The sequence below is a fragment of the Bubalus kerabau genome, chromosome 9 (assembly GCF_029407905.1).
Source record: "Bubalus kerabau isolate K-KA32 ecotype Philippines breed swamp buffalo chromosome 9, PCC_UOA_SB_1v2, whole genome shotgun sequence".
Taxonomy (NCBI): Eukaryota; Metazoa; Chordata; class Mammalia; order Artiodactyla; family Bovidae; genus Bubalus; species Bubalus kerabau.
In genome coordinates, this window is record NC_073632.1 from 62,971,452 (window position 1) to 62,994,520 (window position 23,069).

Here is a 23,069-nt window from a genome sequence, read left to right on the forward strand (position 1 = left end):
TGAGATCATGCAGGTGAATGAGATCAGAGCTCTTGTAAGTCACAAAAGAGCTTGCTTTCTCCCTCTGCTCTTTGCCTTGTAAGGATATAATGAGTGGTATCATTATACAGGCTGCAAGAGGGGCTTCATCAGAACTCAACTGTGCTGCACCTTAATGTTGGACTTCCAGCCTCCACAACTGTAAGAAATAAATTTCCCTTGTTTGTGAGACATCCAACTTTTAGTATTTCTGTTATGTGCTGTGTGCTCAGATGCTCAGTCATGTCTGACTCTTTGAGACCCCATGGACTACAAACCGCCAGACTCTTCTGTCCATGAGATTTCCCAGGCTAGAGAGAATACTGGTGTGGGGTGCCATTTCCTCCTCCAGGGGATCTTCTTGACCCAAAGATTGAACCTGAATCACTTACATTTCCTGCATTAGCAGGAAGATTCTTTACCACTAGCAGTACCTGGGAAGTTAACACTTCTGTAACAGCAGTCCCAAATAGACTAACATGTCTTATTTGAAATGGATGCTTTAAAAATGAAACTGTGTGCTATGGACTGAATTATGTTCCTCCAAAATCCAGTGCTGAAGACTGAAACCCCATAGGTGAGGTTTTGTATATTAGAGTTTGGGGAGGTAACTAGATTTAGATGGGGATTTCATGATTGGATTAGCGCCTCTGTAAGAAGAAACACCAAAGAGCTTTTTCTCTCTCTTCAACCTGTAAGCACACACAGAGAAGGTGGCCTTCTAGAAGCCAGAAAGATACTTCTCACCAGAAATCCAACTATGCAGGCACTCTGATCTCAGACTTCCAGCCTCTAGGACTATGAGGAAAACATTTTTGTTGTTTTAACCACCTAGCTCGATGGTATTTAGTTATGGCAGCCCAAGCTGATTAATGTACTGTTTGACTACATATGTACCCACAAGTGATAAAACTATATTGTTGAGTAAACCGTGTTAGGTGTTTTTGACATTTAATATTTGAGATGAGTTACAGAAATAAATTATGAATTTAAAAATATTATGCTCTCGTGACTCATAATAATGTAGTGATTCAATGAAGTGCCATATTGCTTTCTTCATAATTTACTTCCCTGTGTTTATACGTGCTCAAATACATAATTCATTATACCTGCGGTGCTAGAAACAAATATGTAGACTCTGAAAATAATGTATGTGTTTCTGTTTCCATATTTAATATATTGATTTTTGTTAAACTATATCATTGTAATAGGTAGTATATATAAAGTGATAGATAATACAGTATAGTGCGATGGGTTTTTTACCAAGCAAAGTAAGACATGTAACAATATGCTAAATTATTAAGTATAATTTAAAACCCATGAACATACCCATACTGCCAAACTTAAAGATTTTTACATCGCCAATCTCTTGCAACTAGCTAAGTGCTTCTGTGCTAATTCCTCAGCCTTTCCTAATACCTGCCAAGAAAAACACCACGTTAGATTTTGTCTTCATTATTAAAAAAATAAAATAAAGATATTACCACAGAAGGTGGTATTTCATCTGAAAAAATACACTGTCCTTTTTTGCTTGTTTTCTGAGCTTTATAAAAATATTACAATACTCACTCTAAACATCCATAGAAAACATCCACATTCTAACCCCTGAAACATGTGACTACTTTATGTTACATGGAAAAAGAGAGTTTGCAGATATGAATAGTTGAATGATTTTGAGATGGGGAGGTTATCCTGGGTTGGCCAGCTAATCCAATGCAATCACAAGGGTCATCAAAATGGAAAAGCCAGATAAAAGAGGGAGACAGAGAAGATGTGATGGTGGCACCAGAGGTTGGGGTGATACAAAAACTGACATGGGAAATGGAAGAGGAGTATGAGCCAAGGGACGTAGCAGCCTAAAATCTAGAAAGGGGAAGACAATGTCTTCCCTTTTAGAATCTCTATAAGAAATTCAGGCCTGTTGAATGATTTTAGCCCAGTGAGAAGCATTTATACATCTTATATACTTATGATTTCCAGAATTGTAATATAATTAATTTGTGCTGTTTCAAGCCATTAGTGATATGGTAATTTATTACAAAAGCAATAAGAAATTAAAATAGAACTTGATTGTGTTTTTCAAACAATGTTATGCATCCAAGGTATATCCGTGGCTTTAGAGTTGAACAATTTCAATGTATTAATATGCTACAATCTATTCTTTCATTTTCCTGTCAATGTATATTTGTAATCTTTTCAAAAGCAAAGTTTTGGGGTTTTGTTTATTTGTTTGTTTTTGCCATTGAGTAGAACACTGTTAAGAATACTAAGAATGCCTTGAGAGCTTGTTGGGAAATTCTTGCAGGGGAGGGCAGCTACTTGTATATCTTTCACCAAAGAACAGTATTTTCCTTTATCAAGGAATGTCATCCTCTTTGAGCAAGCATGCAGCTACAGGAAGGATATACATAGAGCTGGGAGGAAGGAAGGGAACACCTTCCTGGCCAGTCAAATCAGCCAAATAACCCTGATAATCAATGGCATGATAGATGTCGCAGTCAGATCTGCCTCACATCTGAGAATGGCTTTATCTGATGGCTGGTGTTAATTTTTTAAAGTTTAACTAGATTATACAGCTGGCATTAGAATTTCCAGATTTTTAGTTTCATAGTAAACAGAAAATTGGTATTTTAACTAGCTGTATCAGTTTTTCTTCTCTCATCAGCTTTCATTGATCCATAAATTCCCTGTTACATGCTATGAACTTTGTAGTGTTCCAGAAGGTGAAAAGAAAATGAATTGGAGAAAGAGTCAAAAAGTAGCGGTAAATTTTTTTCAGAAGTTAGGAGGTTTCAGATATGATGAGCACAACAAACTACTGACCATATAAAAGAAAAATAAAATAATTCAGATATTCTGTAGTGAAATAACAAAGTGTTAAAATCACCAAGAGATTCTGAAAGGCAGATTTTCAGATAAATGAGATTTTCTAGAAAATAATTAAACTTTAAACACACAGCAACTTTTAACAGCAAAAATGAAAGCCAATAGTCAGTGGAATTATAAGTTCTAAGTTTTTAGAGAAGATAATCATCAACCTAGAATTAAATACCCAACTAAATAACCATTCATAGTTCAAAAGCTATATATAGATATTTGAGAAAACAAAAACTTGAGAGGGTGTAAAATCAATGTGTATTTACTAAAGGAAATTCTAAAGATGTACTAAAATAAAATAAAATCACTTCAAAAATGTGAATATACAAGAAGGAATGATGAGCAATTATATTGATGAATAAGAACAGAAATCTAAAGCAACACTGATTTATAAGCCAATAATAATGAAGTTTGTAATTTAAAAACAAACTAAACCTATTGGAATGGTTTGACAGGTGAGATAGGAAAACAGTTCAGTTCAGTTCAGTCACTCAGTCATGTCTGACTCTTTGCGACCCCATGAATCGCAGCATGCCAGGCCTCCCTGTCCATCACCAACTCCCGGAGTTCACTCAGACTCACATCCATTGAGTCAGTGATGCCATCCAGCCATCTCATCCTCTGTGGTCCCCTTCTCCTCCTGCCCCCAATCCCTCCCAGCATCAAAGTCTTTTCCAGTGAGTCAACTCTTTGCATGAGGTGGCCAAAGTACTGGAGTTTCAGCTTTAGCATCATTCCTTCCAAAGAAATATTTACTTGGAGTTAAATCTTTCTAAGGCATAATTTTGGGAGCCAAGAAGATATAATCAATAGCTTTGACTTTGTTTAATTAAGTCTGAATTTAAAACTTTAAATCACTAAATAATAGAGAACATATTTTCCAAACCTATAGAGTGAAAGTGGTCTGAAATTTCAAAGAAAAACCACCAGACTGTTTTCCAAAGTGGCTGAAGCAACATATGAAGGTTACAATTTCTTCACATCCTAATCAATATTCATTATCATTGTCTTTTTTATTGTATTTATCCTAATGGGTATGAAGTAGTGTTTCATTGTGGTTTTGATTTGCATTTCCCTCATGACTAAAGATGCTGAGCATTTTTTAAAGTACTATTGCATTTATTTATTTTCTCTGAGAAATGTCTATCTCACCTTTACCTACTTATAAATTGGACTGTCTTTTAATATTGAAATAATAATCTATTATTATACTTATTGTAAGTGCTATTTATATATTTAAGATCCAAATCTTTATCAGATCCATGAATTTCAATTCTTTTTTCTTATTTGGGGGGAGAAATGACAATATATGTCAACACAGAAATTTTTACATGAATGTTTATAGTGGTATTATTGAGATCACTCCAAAATTGAAAACAACTAAATGTCCATCAACTATGAATGGATAAATAAATTTGTTCTAGCCATACAATGAAATACATTTCAACAATAAAAAGGGATAAAGTACTGATACATGGTATAACATGAATAAAACTTTAAAACATTATATAAAGACAGACAAATCACTTATTATATGATGACATAATTACATTTACATGGAATGTCCAGAATGCACAAATATATAGAACATAAAGTATATTAGAAGTTGCAGAGAGATGAAGTTGAATGTTGGCAGCCTGGGCAGTGATGCCTAAAGGGTATGATACTTCCATCTATGGTTTTGAAAATATTCTAAAATTGATCATGGCAATAGTTGCACAGCTATTTGAATACACCAAATACCTTTGAATTATACACTTTAAATGGGTGAATTGTATCATATGTAAATTATATCTCAATAGAGCTGCTAGCAAAAACAAAAAATTAATAAAGTAGATGAATATGAGGATAAAATATCATGATAAGAAGAGATATATTGTATTATAAAAGGATGTCTTCATTGAAATAAATCATACTTTACAACAGGTATAAATTACATATAATAAAAATATAGTATTGAAATATTGGTTAAACATTTGCTATAGAGAAGCTTCCCTAGTGGTTCAGTTGGTAAAGAATCTGCCTGCAATGCAAAGACCCAGGTTAAATACCTGGATTGGGAAGAGTACCTAGAGAATGGAATGATAACCCACTCCAGTATTCTTGCTTGGAGAATTCCATGGAGAGAGGAGCCTGGCTGGCTACAGTCCATTAGGTTCCAAAGAGTTGGACATGACTGAGTGATTAACAGTTGCACTTTTTTTCATTTACTACAAAGCTATAATCCAATTAATAAGATTGCATCTAAGCTTAAAGCATTGAAATTAAGTAAAGAAAAGGATACATCAGGGAAAAAAGAGGAATAAAAATAAATATATTTGTATATCAATATCAGATCAGTTCAATTCAGTCACTCATTTGTGTCCGACTCTTTGTGACCCCATGGACTGCAGAACACCAGGCTTCCCTGTCCATCACCAACTCCAGGAGCTTGCTCAAACTCATATGTCTACTGAGTCAGTGATGCCATCCAACCATCTCATTCTCTCTTGCCCCACTTCTCCTCCACCTTCTTTATAAATATCAGATAAAATATATCAAATAAAGGTGGTAACTAATAATAAAACAGTTCATAAGGAAAATGTAACAATCTAACTTGTTTGCTACAAAAAGCAAATATATTCATATACAAATATTATATATTATATTTATTTATACCACAGAAACCCTTATACATGGTGATACTATGCATATAAATACAGTCTTCCAATTGTGTTAAGAACTGAAGGATCCCATGGATAGAGGAGACTGGTGGAGTATAATCCATGGGGTCACAAAGAGTCAGACACCACTGAGCCTCTGATCATGTGAATAATATAGAATCTATCCATAAAAATAGAAAATTAAAGAAAGGTAAGTATCCTTCAAGATTAGCCATAAAGGATAAGGGAATCAGGAAAAACACAAATAAAAATATTAGAAATTTTAAAAAATTAGAATATTTTATATCAGTAATGACTGATATAAATAATGTAAAAATAGTATTTTTATTAAATGGGAAATATCCTAAAATAATATTGTTACTGAGTCCAAGCTTGTATTGCTCCCTGTGACATACAATAAATGCAGAGAGGTGGTGTCAGGGCGAGGAATAACAATTTTATTGAGAAGGCAGCAGACCTAGAAGATGGCAGTTCTTTAGTCATTAAGTCATGTCTGACTCTTTATGACCCCATGGTCTGTGTGCCAGGTTCCTCTGTCAATGAGATTTCCCAGGCAAGAATTCTGGAACGGGTTGCCATTTCCTTCTCCAGGGGATCTTCCCAACCCAGGGATAGAAACTTTGTCTCCTGCTGCTAGGCAGCAGATTCTATACCACTGAGCCATTAGGGAAGCCAGAATTTGACAGACTACTGTCCCAAAGAACCATCTTGCCTAAGTTAGAATTCAGGCTTCTTTTACTCTAAAATGGGAAAGGGTGTGGATGGCCATTGCAAATTTCATATTGACAGCCCCATAGGGGTAGGAGGGTGAGAGCAGGGGGAGTGGGAGAATCAACATAGGTCTGGTCAAGATGTTCTAATAAACTTCCAACAAGACGAATGTTATTTTCTGTCCTACAACTTGTTATCTCTATATGAATTAAAAATGTTATGCTTTTAAAAGTCCAGTCTAGGAGCAGAGCCTTTAGAATGTATATTTCAGGCTATAGGCAACATTCCTCTACAAAGCTGTAGATCTAGCATTGATAAGCACAGACAACAAAGCACAAGGTTTAGAGCTAAAGTAATAGATATGGAGCCATGTTTGTTCTCTGTTATAATATAATTTAAGAAAATAAAGATAGTTAATAGATGACTAGATAAAAAAATACATCTATTTAATAATAGAAATCCAAAGCTATTTCATATTTCCACAAAAATGTTTGAAATCAAATAACTTGCAAACAATTTTACAAAGTTTATAAATCATGATACTAAAATCAGACAAGGACATAAAAATTACATTACAAGTAAATCAAAATTGTAAGTACAAATGTTTGAAATAAAAATTTAGCAAATTAAGATAGGAATATATTAAAAACATAATATTGACACACTATGACAAATTTAGGTTTATCTTTGGATGGCAGAAATAATTCAAAACCAGAACATTATCTAATGTAATTCAGCATAATAACAGACATGTCTTTATAGAAGAAAAATGATAGGATAATTGCAATATATTAAAAAAAAATAAAATATAATACCATTTCATGATTTTAAAGTCTCTTGTAAATAAAAATACAAGAGAATATCGAAACATTTTATTTCACATCAGAAATAAAAATAGCATGCCCACTAATATTTCTTCAACTCATTATTTTCTAAAGTCCCCAGCTATTGAAGTCAAAACATAAAATAAATGAATAGAATTATAAATACTGGAAATAAATGTTATAATATAGAAACAATATGGTTTTCTAAGAAATACTGTAAATCAATTTTAAAATTATGAGAAATATTAAAATTTATCAATATGGTAATAAAATATCAATATATTAATATAATTACATTTACAAATACCAACAAAGATATGAGCAATGCAGTTTCATAAAGATTAATATCATTTTGTGCAATATAAAATATGAGTTTCTACTGTTAAGTATAACAATCTGTATGCAAGTCTTTTTTAATATTACAAATGAAAAGTATTAAAGAGATATAATGAATAGAGAAGTAAATAATAAATTATTTATGGAGATTTAGTAAGAAGAAAAATAATAATATAGGAGAAAGGGGACATTTCTAGAGCTAAGTCCTTGAATAATAAAGATAAAGAAGGGTAGAAAACACAAGTCCATATATTAACCTTATGTGATACCAGAGATAATCCATCCATGCTGCTGCTAAGTCACCTCAGTCGTGTCCAACTCTGTGCGACCCCATAGATGGAAGCCCACCAGGCTCCCCCATCCCTGGGATTCTCCAGGCAAGAACACTGGAGTGGGTTTCCATTTCCTTCTTCAATGCATGAAAGTGAAAAGTGAAAGTGAAGTCACTCAGTCGTGTCCGACTCTTAGCGACCCCATGGACTGCAGCCCACCAGGCTCCTCGGTCCATGGGATTTTCCAGACAAGAGTACTGGAGTTGGGTGCCATTGTCTTCTCTGAATCCATCCATAGTAACCAAGTAAAAGTCAGTTTAGGACAGCATGCAGGTAGATGGTAGATGGGGTCTTAGGTACATTGTTTTAGTTGTTTAAGTAAAAGGGGAAGCAAAATCCAAGATAAAGCTATGAGAGAAGTTTGAGAAAAAGTATGAAATAATTATACAAAACAATGGGAGAATGAATGGGATATAAAAGTATAGTGTAACTAACAGACAGTTAGTAACTATAGAAATAAATGAGACCAACACCTAGCAGCAGGTCTTTCCCTTTTTCCCTTGAACATATCCTGATTCATGGTTTTAGGCAGAGAGTCATCAAGAGGTTGGATTGAGCCAAGATGGGATATTGCCAAGGGTGTATGGAGAGAGGAAAAAAGCAACAGCTAGTTGACAACTTAAACAATGATGGACCATGACAAGAGATGTATAATACAGGTGGAGGTCGACAGACAGGTAGCATTAGGATGGTGTGGTGACATGAGTTTTACGGAGAAGAGAGCATTACTAATTCAGAAGTGTGGCAATAAGGAACAAAGGAGGGTACCACCCACTGGAATGGAAGGTACCATTCCAGGCTAGTGGAATGGGAGGTGAGAAAGTAAAAATATCCATTGCTTAAGAGGATTGGAGGTGGTCAGTGTGCTCAGCCTGATGGTAAAGGAATGATCAGAGCAAATAAAAAAATATTTAGAAAACTTAGAAAAATCACTATTTCCAAAAGTACAGGGTGACTCAGATGGTAAAGAATCTTCCATCCCTGGGTCAGGAAGATACCCTGAAAAAGGGACTGGCTACCCACTCCAGTATTCTTGCCTAGAGAATTCCATGGACATCGGAGCTTGGTGAGCTACAGTCCACGGGGTTGCAAAGAGTCTGACATGACTGAGCAACTAACAACAAAAGTACAGGAGGAGTATTTCAGAAGTTGTAAAAGGGTACAAAATTGATTAGAACTGAGGATATAAAGGCTTAAAGGAATGACATTCCAGGAGATGGCTGTGCTAAAAGTCCCGGGCGCCTTGTGTGTTGAGTACAAAAATAAATAAAAGCTAGTTGGCTTCCATTGCCTTAAAACTTAGGTGAACACTTTTGGGGAAAAAAAAAATCTGTAATCCAAAGATCATTGTTACTTCTCTTGCCAATCAGCCTTGAATTTTAAAAGTTGGTTTTAAGTACATATTTTATCCAGAATTTTAGACATTCTTTATTGGGAGAGTTTCTTAGAACAATCTCAAGAATCCTAATTATGTATTCATTTCAAAAGGATTCAACCCTTCTGGATGCTTTATTTCTGCCAGACCATTTGCTATTTGCTCCATCTGATTTTCATGAATCAAACCACCATCTGAGGGCTAAGGTATTACCCAGCCAGTTTTGGGTTGTTTCTGATTGAGTTTGCCCACTCACCTATCCTATAAGCAAAAGGTGGATTCTGTTACAAGTATTCTGAAAATATACAGTAACAATAGCATCTCTTAGTTGTAAATGTTGGGGTTTTTTGTTGTTGTTTTGTTTGATAAGCCAGGAATGAAAGAAAGATTATGAAATCTAAGGGAATAACCTAAGAGACAGGGAGGCTTAATATCACTTTTTGAAAAAGTATTTGGTCAGAAAGCATTCTGATAAAATTTTAGTGTTTCTTGTGGCGTGTGAACTGCAGACTTGAGAAGAAAAGCTTTGGCCTTAGTGTGTGTATGCACGGGGGTGTGTATCACTGTGCAAGATATATGTATTCATTTAAAATTTTTTCCAGAAAGGATGTTCCTCATTTATCAGGATAAAAACAACAGCTTACTCTTAGGAGTTTGATCCAAGAGTTAAGTGTCATTTTATATTAAAGAAAAAAAAATCAGTATTATTTTGAACCTCGTGCTAAGAGGTAAGTGATCCTTGTTGGCTTACTTCATCCTCTACCAAAAAACAAAACAAAGCAACAACAACAACAGAAAACTCACTTATAACTGTAGAAGCCTGCACCTATGGCTGTCTTATTTACCGTATCTAAGACGTCTCTATAAGTCTCTCTTCTAGAATTTCTAAGAAAATTGGGTTTTAATATAGCTTATTTCGGAGAAGGCAATGGCACACCACTCCAGTACTCTTGCCTGGGAAATCCCATGGACAGAGGAGCCTGGTAGGCTACAGTCCATGGGGTCGCGAAGAATCGGACACGACTGAACGACTTCACTTTCACTTTTCACTTTCATGCATTGGAGAAGGAATGGCAACTCACTCCAGTGTTCTTGCCTGGAGAATCCCAGGGATGGGGGAGCCTGGTGGGCTGCCGTCTATGGGGTCGCACAGAGTTGGACACAAATGACACAACTTAGCAGCAGCAGCAGCAGCATAGCTTATTTAGCCAGAAATTGGTTACATGAAGATGCTTAACTTTTCTTTCCTAGATGCATAACAAATAAAGTTTAATTTCCTATCATCTAGTTTTATATATTCTCAGGGAAAACAATTATTGAGAAAGGATGCCCATTAAACTGTTAGTAGTCATTACCTCTGGACAAATAGATGATCAAAGAAGGGTGGAACCCTCATATTGGTTTTATACTCTTTGAAAAATATAGACTTAAGCATGTACTTTAATATTACAAACTGAAAACCTCAAGTTTTAAAAATTCACACTAAGTGTTATGTTAGATGCAGATTATGATACTTGAAGACAAAAACATAAAAATAAATGTGGAGAAAATCACACTTGAACTCAGCTGAATCATTTAGTGAAATACATGTATGAAAACGAAAGACTAGTCAACAATCTTGCTGCCCCCAGGGAAACCAGGAAATTGATGTCAATTCCTTTCTGGGCCTTTAATCAGAAGTGATTCCAGCAAATACCAAAGAAGCCATGGTGTTGATCTAAAATGATTACCAAAAAAGAAGTTCATGTTTTGATCTCCATTCATCTTAGAGTGCAAAGCAGGGATAGATACTCATCCAAAGTTAGTACAGTGATTAAATGCTCTTTCTTTGTATTTCCTATTGTATTTATCTTTCATGTTATGTTATTTAGAACTAGGTAGAAACAAAGATAAACGGATCAATGACACTTCTGTAATGACCGATAATAAGCCATCTATCTTCAATCTACATGTTTCCCACATTTTAACTAAACCTTAACATAAAATCACCTTCTTTATGAACTTTATGTGCTCTTACACATAAACCACTACACTATGGGCTAATGGGCCTCATAGCCATTTGGAAAAGAAATCTAATTTGCAATAGCCGAAGTTTCACATATAAAGCAATGGATGCTTTTAGTTTAGAAAAAAAGCAATGACAGATTGTGGGCAATCTGAAATGATTCAATTCAGGCAACTTTTTTAAATCTATTTTTTATGTGGAACATCAAAATGCTTTTGCTTTTACTCATCATGGCTGCTACAACAGTTTGTTTTAAAATTTCTGAAGTAAATGTCATTGTAATGATAGAGGCCATGTCTTAAACTTGAATGTCATCTAATATTTGTAATGTTTTGATTTTAGTCATATCTGGGAAATTATAAACACTAATTGAAAAAAATTCACATACTCCCTGTGTTCAAATATCTTTAATAAGTTATCTTTCATTATTATGAAACTATATATTTTTAAAAGCTTGAGTGTTATTATGTTGACTCAATTTCTGTACAATTGAATATTTTCCAAGTTATAATAATCCAATAAAATCACATAGAAGAGAACAGCAAGCAAAACATACCTAACTATCCACATTTAGAAATATTCTTTCTATACTGCTTTTGTTGGTCTAATGCTTTTGTTGGTCTAATCAGTGACATCTTAAAAAAATAAGTAAATTTTAGAAATACATTTTATAACACATTTTATGAATACATTTGCCTCAATGGTTGATAGAATAATAAACTTTAACTTGCTTTGATTGTTCAATCTTTGTTTCTTAGTACTTTAGAAAAGTACTCTGTGATTAGTAAGAAATGAAAAATTAATTGGGACAGTGAGGCAAAAAAATGTGCCAATAAAATAAAATCAGTAAATGATATAACTTGGATATATGTTTATTAAACATATGGTAAAAAGGATCATACATAAAAATAAACATGTACTGATTTTCTTTTCTAATTTACATGTTTCCCAACATCTCTTTAAAATTGATTTAGGAAAATAGTAACTCTGATTAAGTGTAAATGTGTAAAAATAATTTCTTTTCCTAGAATACTTCTTCCAGAATTACATGGTATTAATTGTACATATTCCTTCACATTGTATAAAATCCCTGTATGTAATTACATAAAATTCTGAATTTCTATCCATTCAGTAATTCACCTATGCATATCATGAAGACTGACACCGGTTTCATCAGAAAACCTAGAATTTTGTCTACTCACTTAGCTCTTCTCAGATTTATGATTTTCTTTCTTTGGCAGCTATTGATTGAAATGTTCTGCTAATATCTTTCTGGTCCTTGTGAAGGATTTTTTTGGATTTTCTTGAATGACATTCATTTAAACCACCTAGTAGTATATCCTCCTTAACTCATATTTTAAATATATATCTATCTCTATCATCTAGATTTATTTACAGATACTATTCTGATCCAGATATTGGGTTTTCCAATCATATCCTTCTTTCCATGATTTGGAAGACATATATAGAATAGCATGAGGTAGCTGCAAGTTTTTTGCTTTTCCTAACTCTGTCGGTGAGTATTATCGTGGATGCCACTCACTTTTTGTAGAAGATATAGCAGAATTTTTTAATAGGATTATGAAAGAATACATGGGCATCCATTTTGATGGAGTATGTTAGCTTAGTCTATATGTTAGCTTCCAGATTTCCTGACTCAGTATGGCCAGACTAGAAGCTCATGATGAGACAGATCTGTAGAGTCTTTATATATATACATACATACATACTAGGTCCTTAGTATTGATCCTGCTCCATAATCCACCTAAAAATTCAATAAATATCAGTCACCTAAATTAAATTGCTTTCTGTCATCTGCAACTTTATCACAACAATATACCTTTCTGCCCAGTTAGGACTCATAAATTGGACAGGAAGGCTAAATAACTCCCTCTACTGTTGAGTATGTTGGAAATGTATGCATACCTTGCTGAGTGTGGAAATCATTACCACTTCAGTACTTCCCTGAATTACTCTACATGACAACCTTGTTGTTGTTTAGTCACTAAATTGGGTCCAACTCTTTGTGACCCCATGAACTGTAACCAGCCAGGCTATTCTGTCCATGGGGATTCTTCAAGCAAGATTACTGGAGTGGGTGGCCATGCCCTCTTCCAGGGGATCTTCCTAAGCCAGGGATCAAACCCACATTTCCTGCATTGAAAGCAGATTCTTTATCATGGAAGCCCTGCATGAAGATCTGCAGAACCTCAATTTCTTGGTTCTCTCATCCTTGACTATTTTCTTCCTTCTGAAAAGGGCTTCTCTGAAGCTTCTTTATTGGCTAATATGTGTGTGTGTGTGTGTGTGTGTGTGTATGGAACCAGAGAGCAACAACTGGGCAACTTGTGTTAGTTTCAGAACTTTGAAACTGATCTAGGGCACACGGAGATATGCTTTTTAATTAAACACATACATGCTGTGCTGTGCTTGGTTGCTCAGTTGTGTCTGACTCTTTGTGACCCCATGAACTGCAGCCTGCCAGGCTCCTCTGTCCATGGGGATTCTGCAGGCAAGAATACTGGAGTGGGTAGCCATGTCCTCCTCCAGGGGATCTTCCCAACCTAGGATTGAAACCAGGTCTTCTGTGTTGCAGGCAGATTCTTCACCATCTGAGCCACCAGAGAAGTCCATGAATACTGGTGTGGGTAGCCTATCCCTTCTCCAGGGGAACTTCCTGACCCAGGAATGGATCTGGCGTCTCCTTCAATGAAGGTGGATTCTTTATCAGCTGAACTTCCCAGGAAGCCCCAAACACACACATACATGACTGAAAACACAAAAGTGCATAGGCTATTCAAACAGACAATTGCAATTTTGGAGTTTATTAAATGTTCTTTAAGTTTGTGAACTACTCTTGTGAGTCCTCATTTTGATAAGGACAAATCTTAATAAATGTGTTGATATGTTCAATAAATATCAGTTGAGCATTAAATACTTGCCAGGGTACTATCCCATGTCCTGTCGGGGAATCACTGAGTTATTCTATGATGAAAATAGTGTGATTAAATCTGTGCTTTAAAAAGACCTCTGGATCCAGTGTGGAGAACTGATTGAAACTAACAAATGCTGGAGATGAGAAGATCAGTTAAGAAGGTTATTGAAGCAACACAGTATAGGAATGATTGGGACCTGAAATAAAACAGTGGTCAGGGCAAAGATGTGAAATAGATGGATTCCCTCAGTAATAAAGAGGCAGGAGCAGTAGGACTTTAAGGGTGATTAGATGCATGGTTGAAGTAAAGAGGTTGAAGAAGGAAAGAAAACCAAATATTACATCTAAGTTAATTCCTAAGCTACTGATTGTGTGAGGGGTATCAAATACTGTGCTAAGAAACAGGAATAGAAATAAATTTTGAGTCATTTTTAGAGTTAGATAATTGTGCCACTAACTTTTTTTAATATTTGTCATAAAAACTTCAAATATTGAAAGCAGATAGAGCAGTACCACAGTACTATGTATTCTCATAAATAGAATAGTACAATTTACTGACATAGACTTATCATGCAATTTCAGCAAGATCTGTCACATTTCTTTTATCTCTTTTTATTTGTTTTTCATCTTGAACCTCTTTTAAAGCAAGTGGCAAGTATATCTATTTTAGGTCATACTTTAGTAAACAGTATGCACTTCTAAAACTAAGGGCATTTATTTTTATATAACCACAATATCATTCCATACTTAGTAAAATTGACAATAATTCTTTAATTCATCTACTGTGCAGAGAACTATGACATATATATGGTTAACTGTATTGTTAAATTTTTATTGAAGTAGGTTAACATAAAAATGCACAAATCTGAATTGTACAGTTTAGTGATTTATCTTAAACTCATCTCTATAACCACCACCTAGATCAATAAATAACACATGTTATCACATTAGATCTCCATTCTCGCCTCTGTAAATTAGTCCTTGCTCTTTTTTACTTATATATGACCATAACTTTGATTTCTAAAACTATTGACTGTTATTTTATATAAATGGAATAACATGTTAGGCATTATTTTAGACTTCTTTCATCCAGTCTAATGTTTATGATATTATTCCATATTGTTTGTGTGTAGTTACAGTCTATTCATTTTTATTACTGCATGCTATCCAATTATGTAATACACAATTATTTATTTATCCAACATACTGATGATAGTCATTTGATTTGTTTCTAATAGAGATAATAATACTTCTATGAATATTATTGTTGATGTCTTTTATTGTACATACAAATGCATTTCTCTTCTTTATGTACTTAGGAGTACACGCATGGTCATAGAAATATATTTAAGCTTAGTTTGAAACTTAAAAGTTTTCCAAAAGAGTTGTAACAGTTTTTCACTCTTATTTGTAATTTGTTAGAGTCCCAGTTACTTTACTTCCTTTGAAATATTTGGACTTGTTTGCATTTGTTTTTACCCATTATGATTGTTGCTTAGTGCTGTTTAATTGTGTCTTAATTTTAATTTTCTCATACATAATTAAGAATTCACCTCTCTGCCCAGATGCATTGGTTGGATTGCATAAAGTTCCTATCTAAATCTGTTAATAATTTATAATTAGGTTTGCCAATTTCTTATTGATGAAAGTTCACTTTTATGTTTATAATCTCTTTCTCAGTTACATGTGTTGCTAAATTTTTTTCCCTTTTCACTCTCTTAAAGATTATAAAAAAATAATGATATAATGTCATTTAGAAAGTTTTTTTAGTTTTCTTTTCACAGTTATATCCATGAAATAGATGGCATTAATATTAGGATAGAGTTTGACACAGTTATCAAGATTCTTATTTTTCATGTGATCAGACAACAAACTCAACAGCATTTATTCAATGATTATCCTATTACCAATAATTATTTTTAATAATTTTTACATAATAATACCTATGAAAATCTGAGCATGTCTATTTTATCTATAGATTGTGTTTCAGTTCCTAGAATGATGAGTGATATATATAAATGCTATGAGCTCATTATTTTTTTCTGTGGAAACCAACCTTAATCTTAATGAGAAAAGACACAAAACATTTATAACTGCACTTCCCTTCTCCAGTGTCACAAATACCCTAGCTATATTTACCACAATTTTCTGCTAAAACTCTTCATTACAAATTTGGAGGTCAGATAAGATATACATATTTGTACCTGAAGTATATCTGTTAAAGAGTCCATAAGGTCAAAAATGGAGAATAAAATATTCTGACCAAGAGGAACATGGTTTCTATATATTGTTGTTTGTTTGTTTTCTTTTTGGTATAGATGGACTCATAAGATACTACAGAAGAATCTTAGACTTAATAAAGACAAAGGACACAGTTCAACAGTTAAAGAAATACAGTTAAGCAATGGAAATAAGGAGACTTCCAGATGTACTTTCTTTGGATACACTTCATCTTTTCACTTGTTACTTAAATATTTCCTTTCTTATTTAAATTGCCTTAATCTTTTTGCTACTACTTATCATCTTCATTTATTAAAACTACTATACATAAAGATGAAAAAAACAACTGCACAAAATGCAGAGTTCAGGCAGCAAATAAGAACTTGACTGATGTTGCTTATTGGATGTTATTGGACTTTACTACTATAAATACTATTCTGTTTTTAACTTAACAAAGTACCAAGATTTACATCTTTTGTCTTACAAATATTGATTGCACATTTGTTTGGTACCATAATGGTTTTCTGACATTTTAAATTTATAGATATAACATCCACATTTTGGGCAATCAAATATATCATCCATACTGATTTTTGGAAGTGTATGGAATTGTATGTTTGAATGTAAAGGGATGCTCTTTTACACAAATGTGAATATGAACATTATTTCCTTTTTCCTGGCTTTGTGTATAGAGATCTTCAAATCATACTCCAGTTGCTTTAGGTGCTATGTTGACATAACTTTTAAGGCGGACAGGTCTGAGTTATAATCATGTTAAGGGCAATCCAACAAAGGTTTCAGGAAAGTGGAAATTGGACATATATTGAATAGCTGTATGTGCCAGATATCAGATGTTTTCACACACAGTCTCTCCTACAATCAATCATTACACCCTATTTGTTCTTCTTACTAAATATATCTTGATCTACCCTTTTTTTCTTCATAACACTACCTGGCTTTGAATGATTTCAGGTCCAAATCATCACTCCTTCTTGGGATACTATTATTTTCTAACTACTTTTCCTGCCAAAAAGCTTTATTTCAAGACTCCACTATTAGTAATTCTCTTCCCAAATTACAGATTTAACCATGTTTGCATGTGTCTCTCAAAAATCATGTCACTTGCCTATGGAACAAATGACATAGATTATTCCTGACCTACTCACAGTCCTCATTTTCCATAATGTTTACTAATTCTACTTTTCCTTCTCTCTTTTCCATCCCAAATGTACCTAGTGGTCTAATTAATTACAACTTCTGGTTTATAAGTTCCATTTATTCTGTTTCCTAGTTCATCTTTCTCTGACATTTCTGCCACTTGCCCTTCACAATTTTCTCAAACATTCAAGTTGTGAGTCACACTCTTCTCAGTATTCTCGTAGCACCCAGTCAATTCTAATCACTGCCCTACAAAGGTCTTTGAATCTCTATCTAAGCAAATTTAGCCTTTAAAAAGAAAAATACAAATTCCATAGTTTTCCAAATTTCTCTGAAAGATGAATCATATTATTTCATCAAAAGATTTTTCCATGAGATCCATGGAAATATTAAGCTGTTCATTCTATTTTTTTATCTCTATAATTATATACAGGATTCTCAATTACTATAGACTTAACTTTCCTCAAGGGATTCCCAGTGCTAGTGGTAAAGAATTCACCTGCCAATTCAGGAGCTATGAGAGACATGGTTTTGATTCCTGAATCAGGAACATCCTCTGAAGTGGGAAATAACAACCCACTCCAGTATTCTTGCCTGGAAAATTCCATGGACAGAGGACCTTGTCAGGCTACTACCCCAGTTAGTCCATGGGGTTGCAAAGGAGTCGGATACAACTGAGCCCACATACATTACCCGTAAATACAAGTGCTCTTTGCCCATCTTCTTTTTCTATAACTTTCCTCATTGTAAAATTATTAAATTGGAATAATATCTTGAAATATTAATCTCTGTTTCCCTCCTTCTATACAACCCTCCACCAGTTCAGTCAAATTCATTTAGTCAGGTAAGACTAAGATTGATCAGTTTTTCTTAAATTAATAATATATCTTATCTATCTGACAGAATTTTGAAATCATGGCACAAGAATCTTTAAAGCAAATATTTTATTTTGTAACAGTGAGGTTTATGAAGTAGAGAATATGTTTATAACCTAAAGCCAAGTCATGAAAAATTTAGGTTTACAATTTAGAAGAAAAGGTGAATGAGGTACAGATGTGTGCTGCTGCTGCTGCTGCTAAGTCGCTTCAGTCGTGTCCGACCCTGTACAACCCCATAGACGGCAGCCCACCAGGTTCTCCCGTCCCTGGGATTCTCCAGGCAAGAACACTGGAGTGGGTTGCCATTTCCTCCTCCAATGCATGAAAGTGAAAAGTGAAAGTGAAGTTGCTCAGTCGTGTCCGACTCTTAGTGACCCCATGGACTGCAGCCTGCAAGGCTCCTCCGTCCATGGGATTTTCCAAGCAAGAGTACTGGAGTGGGGTGCCATTGCCTTCTCCAGGTCCTCACTAGTTGTTATATATTCTATATTTCTGGCAGTTATTTCTTTTTTGTTGTTGGTACTTTGTAAAATCATATTAGAAATGTCCATACATCTTCCTTTCTCACTGTTTACCTTGCTGTGCCTTTCCAAGGCAATTCTCTCTCAATGTAGATTCTGAAGTAGATATCTAAAAAGCAAAGATGACAAAACATTTCCTTGGCTCAAGCTAAATCTAAACATAAATGACATAGAAATTTGACTATTATCAAATAAATAGATCCATTGAGATAAACAAACAATGTCAGAACAAAGAAAATCAAATTTCCTAGACTGAAAAAAGAAAATGGATAGTTGCCATATGCTCACTTCTCTTTCCACTGTGTGTGTCAAACTAATTGCCAGTGACAGTGCAATGTGTAATCATCTCAGTAGCCCTGCATATGACTTAAAGATGCTTGTACACTCAGAAATTTTAGTTCCAGAAATAAAAATAGAAATGTATTTTTATGTGGATGTATATTCCATTTTAATAAGTGACAAAGTTTGTTTTGGTTTTGAAATGATGGTTGTCAAATAGAAAGCTGTCATTTAAGAAACTGAGAAATCTTTCTTGCAACTCTATGCATAATCCCTAGCTAGATCCAGAGTCAAGGAACAGAAAAAGAAGAGATGGAGGAGGGTAGTGCCCTTTTTCCCACTATATCACTTCTTATTCATAGCTTTTCTTTTTCAGTCCCCAGTCATTTTCTCCCAGGTTGGGCACCAAAGAAGAATGTGCCTAACTGTGGAAGAAGGGGATGTAGTAAGTTTCAAAAATAAAATAATACCTATTTAATATCATTTTCTGGCAAAGGTAAAGATAATGAATTCAAAAACCTAATGATAAAATTGTTAAATTACTATTTTTCTTGAATAATTTGAATAAGATAACTTATTTACTAAGCAAATGATTAAATACTTAAATTCTGGGCATCCAAGGCATAAGTAAAGTTAATTTTTCAATTGTGTAATTGTTGATGCATTTATTTTTGACTTTCAGTCTTGGGTATCCCTGTGTTTTTGGTATTTATATTAAAAAAAAAAACTTGCACTGGAATACTTCAAAATTCTCAAATACACATGAATGATTACTTTCTCCAGGATGTGTCCATTCAAGATAATTTAAGAATGATTCCATCTTTATAGTCTTATTTCCAACAGACCTTCACATCTTTCCTGTGATTCATGATCAATAACTAAATTCTCCTGACAGACTCTAAGTTTCCCCTCTTCTGTGTCTTTGAGCTTGCCTTTCCCTGAGGAATCTTTGCCTGGCCTCACAACTGAAGGTATTAGGGAGCCTTACTCATCTGTCCTCTTTTCTACTATCATTTTCATATTGTGGGCCTTTGTCAGCTCTTGCTTGGACTTATTTACTGATTCTGACTCCAGCTTGGTATTATGCAGGATGATCACATAAGCTATTACATAGGTATTTTATCAGAAGAGCAAATTTTACCTGTTGCTCCTTTGATTAAAATCCTCTACCAACCACAGAAAAATTACAGACTTCTTATAAAATGAAGTCTCCATCAGTTCAGTTCAGTTCAGTCCCTCAGTCGTGTCTCACTCTCTGCGACCCCATGGATTGAAGTCTCTGCAATTTGGGCCAAATCATGTGTACAGTTTCATGTCCCAGATGTCCTGACAGTAAGTCTCTTACTGTATTAATACTTAGTCACTTGTAAATTTACTTTACATATCTTTCTGTAGCTTATCTCTCCTCTCTGCCTAGTGCCCACCTCCTCTGCAACTAGAAAATGTACTATTAAACTTTCAAAGCACAAATTTGCCATAGGCAAAGTTCTATGATGGTCATCAATATTTCTTCCCTGAGTACACATACCTTATATAATCCATGGAACTTGTGAGTATGATGGATTTCATTCCCAGATCAAGTTTTGTGATAAAGCACAGCTGGCTTTAAGAAAGTAAGATTATTTTCAGTGGGTAGGATCTAATTAGGTAAAACCTCAAAAAAAGACTAGCCTCTTTCTGCAAAGAGATTAAAATCATGAGAAAGACTCAACCTGAGGGAGATTCTCCTGAGCTGACATTGAACTTGGTGAGGGGCAAATGGCACAGAATATGAGAGATCTCTAAAAGCTCAGAGTGGTACCTGAGTGACAGCTGGCAATGGAATGGGAAGTCAGTTCCACAACTACAAAGAACTGAATTTTGCCAAACCACATGAGCTTAGAAAGAGACTCACATTCCAGATGCAAACACAACCTGGCTCATATCTGTATGTTCGTATTGTAAGACCCTGAACAGAGAATCAGTTCAATTGTGATAACTTTTGTTCTGGAGACACTGTGAAATAATAAATGAATGGTAAAACCACTAAATTTGTGATACTTTTTAATACAACAGTATTAAATAAATACACATTTCAATATAATTTCTGAAAGGATCTTATCTCCATCCGAAGACTGAGCTAAATGCCCATTCTTTGCTTTCCTTCCAATTGCCTTTTCAATATCATAGTTAGATAGAACTCTTTGTTCTTCACACACTCAAAGAAAAATTGTAACTCCAGCTTAGAACTTTTGCATAGGGCATATAAGATTTGTAAATAGGTTACACCTAATGCAATCAAGACATGCAGATGACACTACCCTTATGGCAGAAAATGAAGAGGAACTAAAAAGCCTCCTGATGAAAGTGAGAGTGGAGAGTGAAAAAGTTGGCTTAAAATTCAACATTCAGAAAACAAAGATCATGGCATCCGGGAGTTGGTGATGGACAGGGAGGCCTGGCGTGCTGTGATTCATGGGGTCGCAGAGTCGGACACGACTGAGCGACTGAATTGAACTGAACTGAACTGAATGCAATCAAGAAACAAACTATGACGGATATTCTATATTCATATAAATATAGATGCCTGCAGAAAAGAAATTATTTTCCAGATTTTTTAATGTAAATATTTACTACTGATAACAATGAGTATACTAGCACCCAAATCCTGGTTTCCAATACTGCCCTCCAATAAAAGGAATAATGGCTCCTTAAAGAAATGGATAATTCAAGGACAGGCAATATATAAGAGGATCTTGAAGCATCTTATATGAGCCAAATTAAGAAACTGAAAAATAAGAAACAAAAAAGGAAATAAATAAAATAAACAACAATAAATATAAATCAAAGGCACATAAAAGCCTACTGAAAGAAGATCCAGCAATCCCACTGCTGGGCATACACACTGAGGAAACCAGAAGGGAAAGAGACACGTGTACCCCAATGTTCATCGCAGCACTGTTTATAATAGCCAGGACATGGAACCAACCTAGATGCCCATCAGCAGATGAATGGCTAAGAAAGGTGTGGTACATATACACAATGGAGTATTACTCAGCCATTAAAAAGAATACATTTGAATCAGTTCTAATGAGGTGGATGAAACTGGAGCCTATTATACAGAGTGAAGTAAGCCAGAAAGAAAAACACCAATACAGTATACTAACGCATATATATGGAATTTAGAAAGATGGTAACAATAACCCTGTGTATGAGACAGCAAAAGAGACACTGATGTATAGAACAGTCTTATGGACTCTGTGGGAGAGGGAGAGGGTGGGAGGATTTGGGAGAATGGCAATGAAACAGGTAAAATATCATGTATGAAACGAGTTGCCAGTCCAGGTTCAATGCACAATACTGGATGCTTGGGGCTAGTGCACTGGGATGACCCAGAGGGATGGTATGGGGAGGGAGGAGGGAGGAGGGATCAGGATGGGGAACACATGTATACCTGTGGCGGATTCATTTTGATATTTGGCAAAACTAATACAATTTTGCAAAGTTTAAAAATAAAATAAAATTAAAAAAAAGAAAAAATATATATAGTTTAAAAATGAACTTTCAAATGTTTATAGACAATACTACATGATTAACTACAATTTATAATTATCAACTAAAGTTCAAAAACTGCATTTATCAAAACTTTGTGTATAAAATTAAATGACAGCAATACAAAAAAAAAAAATAAAAATTAGAACATTACTTTGCCAACAAAGGTCCGTGTAGTCAAGGCTATGGTTTTTCCAGTGGTCATGTATGGATGTAAGAGTTGGACTGTGAAGAAGGCTGAGCGCCGAAGAATTGATGCTTTTGAACCGTGGTGTTGGAGAAGACTCTTGAGAGTCCCTTGGACTGCAAGGAGATCCAACCAGTCCATCCTAAAGGAGATCAGTCCTGGGTGTTCATTGGAAGAACTGATGCTGAGGCTGAAACTCCAGTACTTTGGCCACCTCAT

The 23,069-nt window shown here is 34.6% G+C and overlaps 1 long non-coding RNA gene across 1 annotated transcript; it reads left to right on the forward strand.

The window, feature by feature from the left end:
• The first annotated feature begins 42 nt into the window (after positions 1 to 42).
• LOC129660030 (uncharacterized) lies at positions 43 to 14,058 on the forward strand. Its single transcript, XR_008718316.1, has 2 exons — positions 43 to 180; positions 13,738 to 14,058. It is a non-coding gene; the product is annotated as an uncharacterized LOC129660030 (long non-coding RNA).
• Positions 14,059 to 23,069: the final 9,011 nt, after the last annotated feature.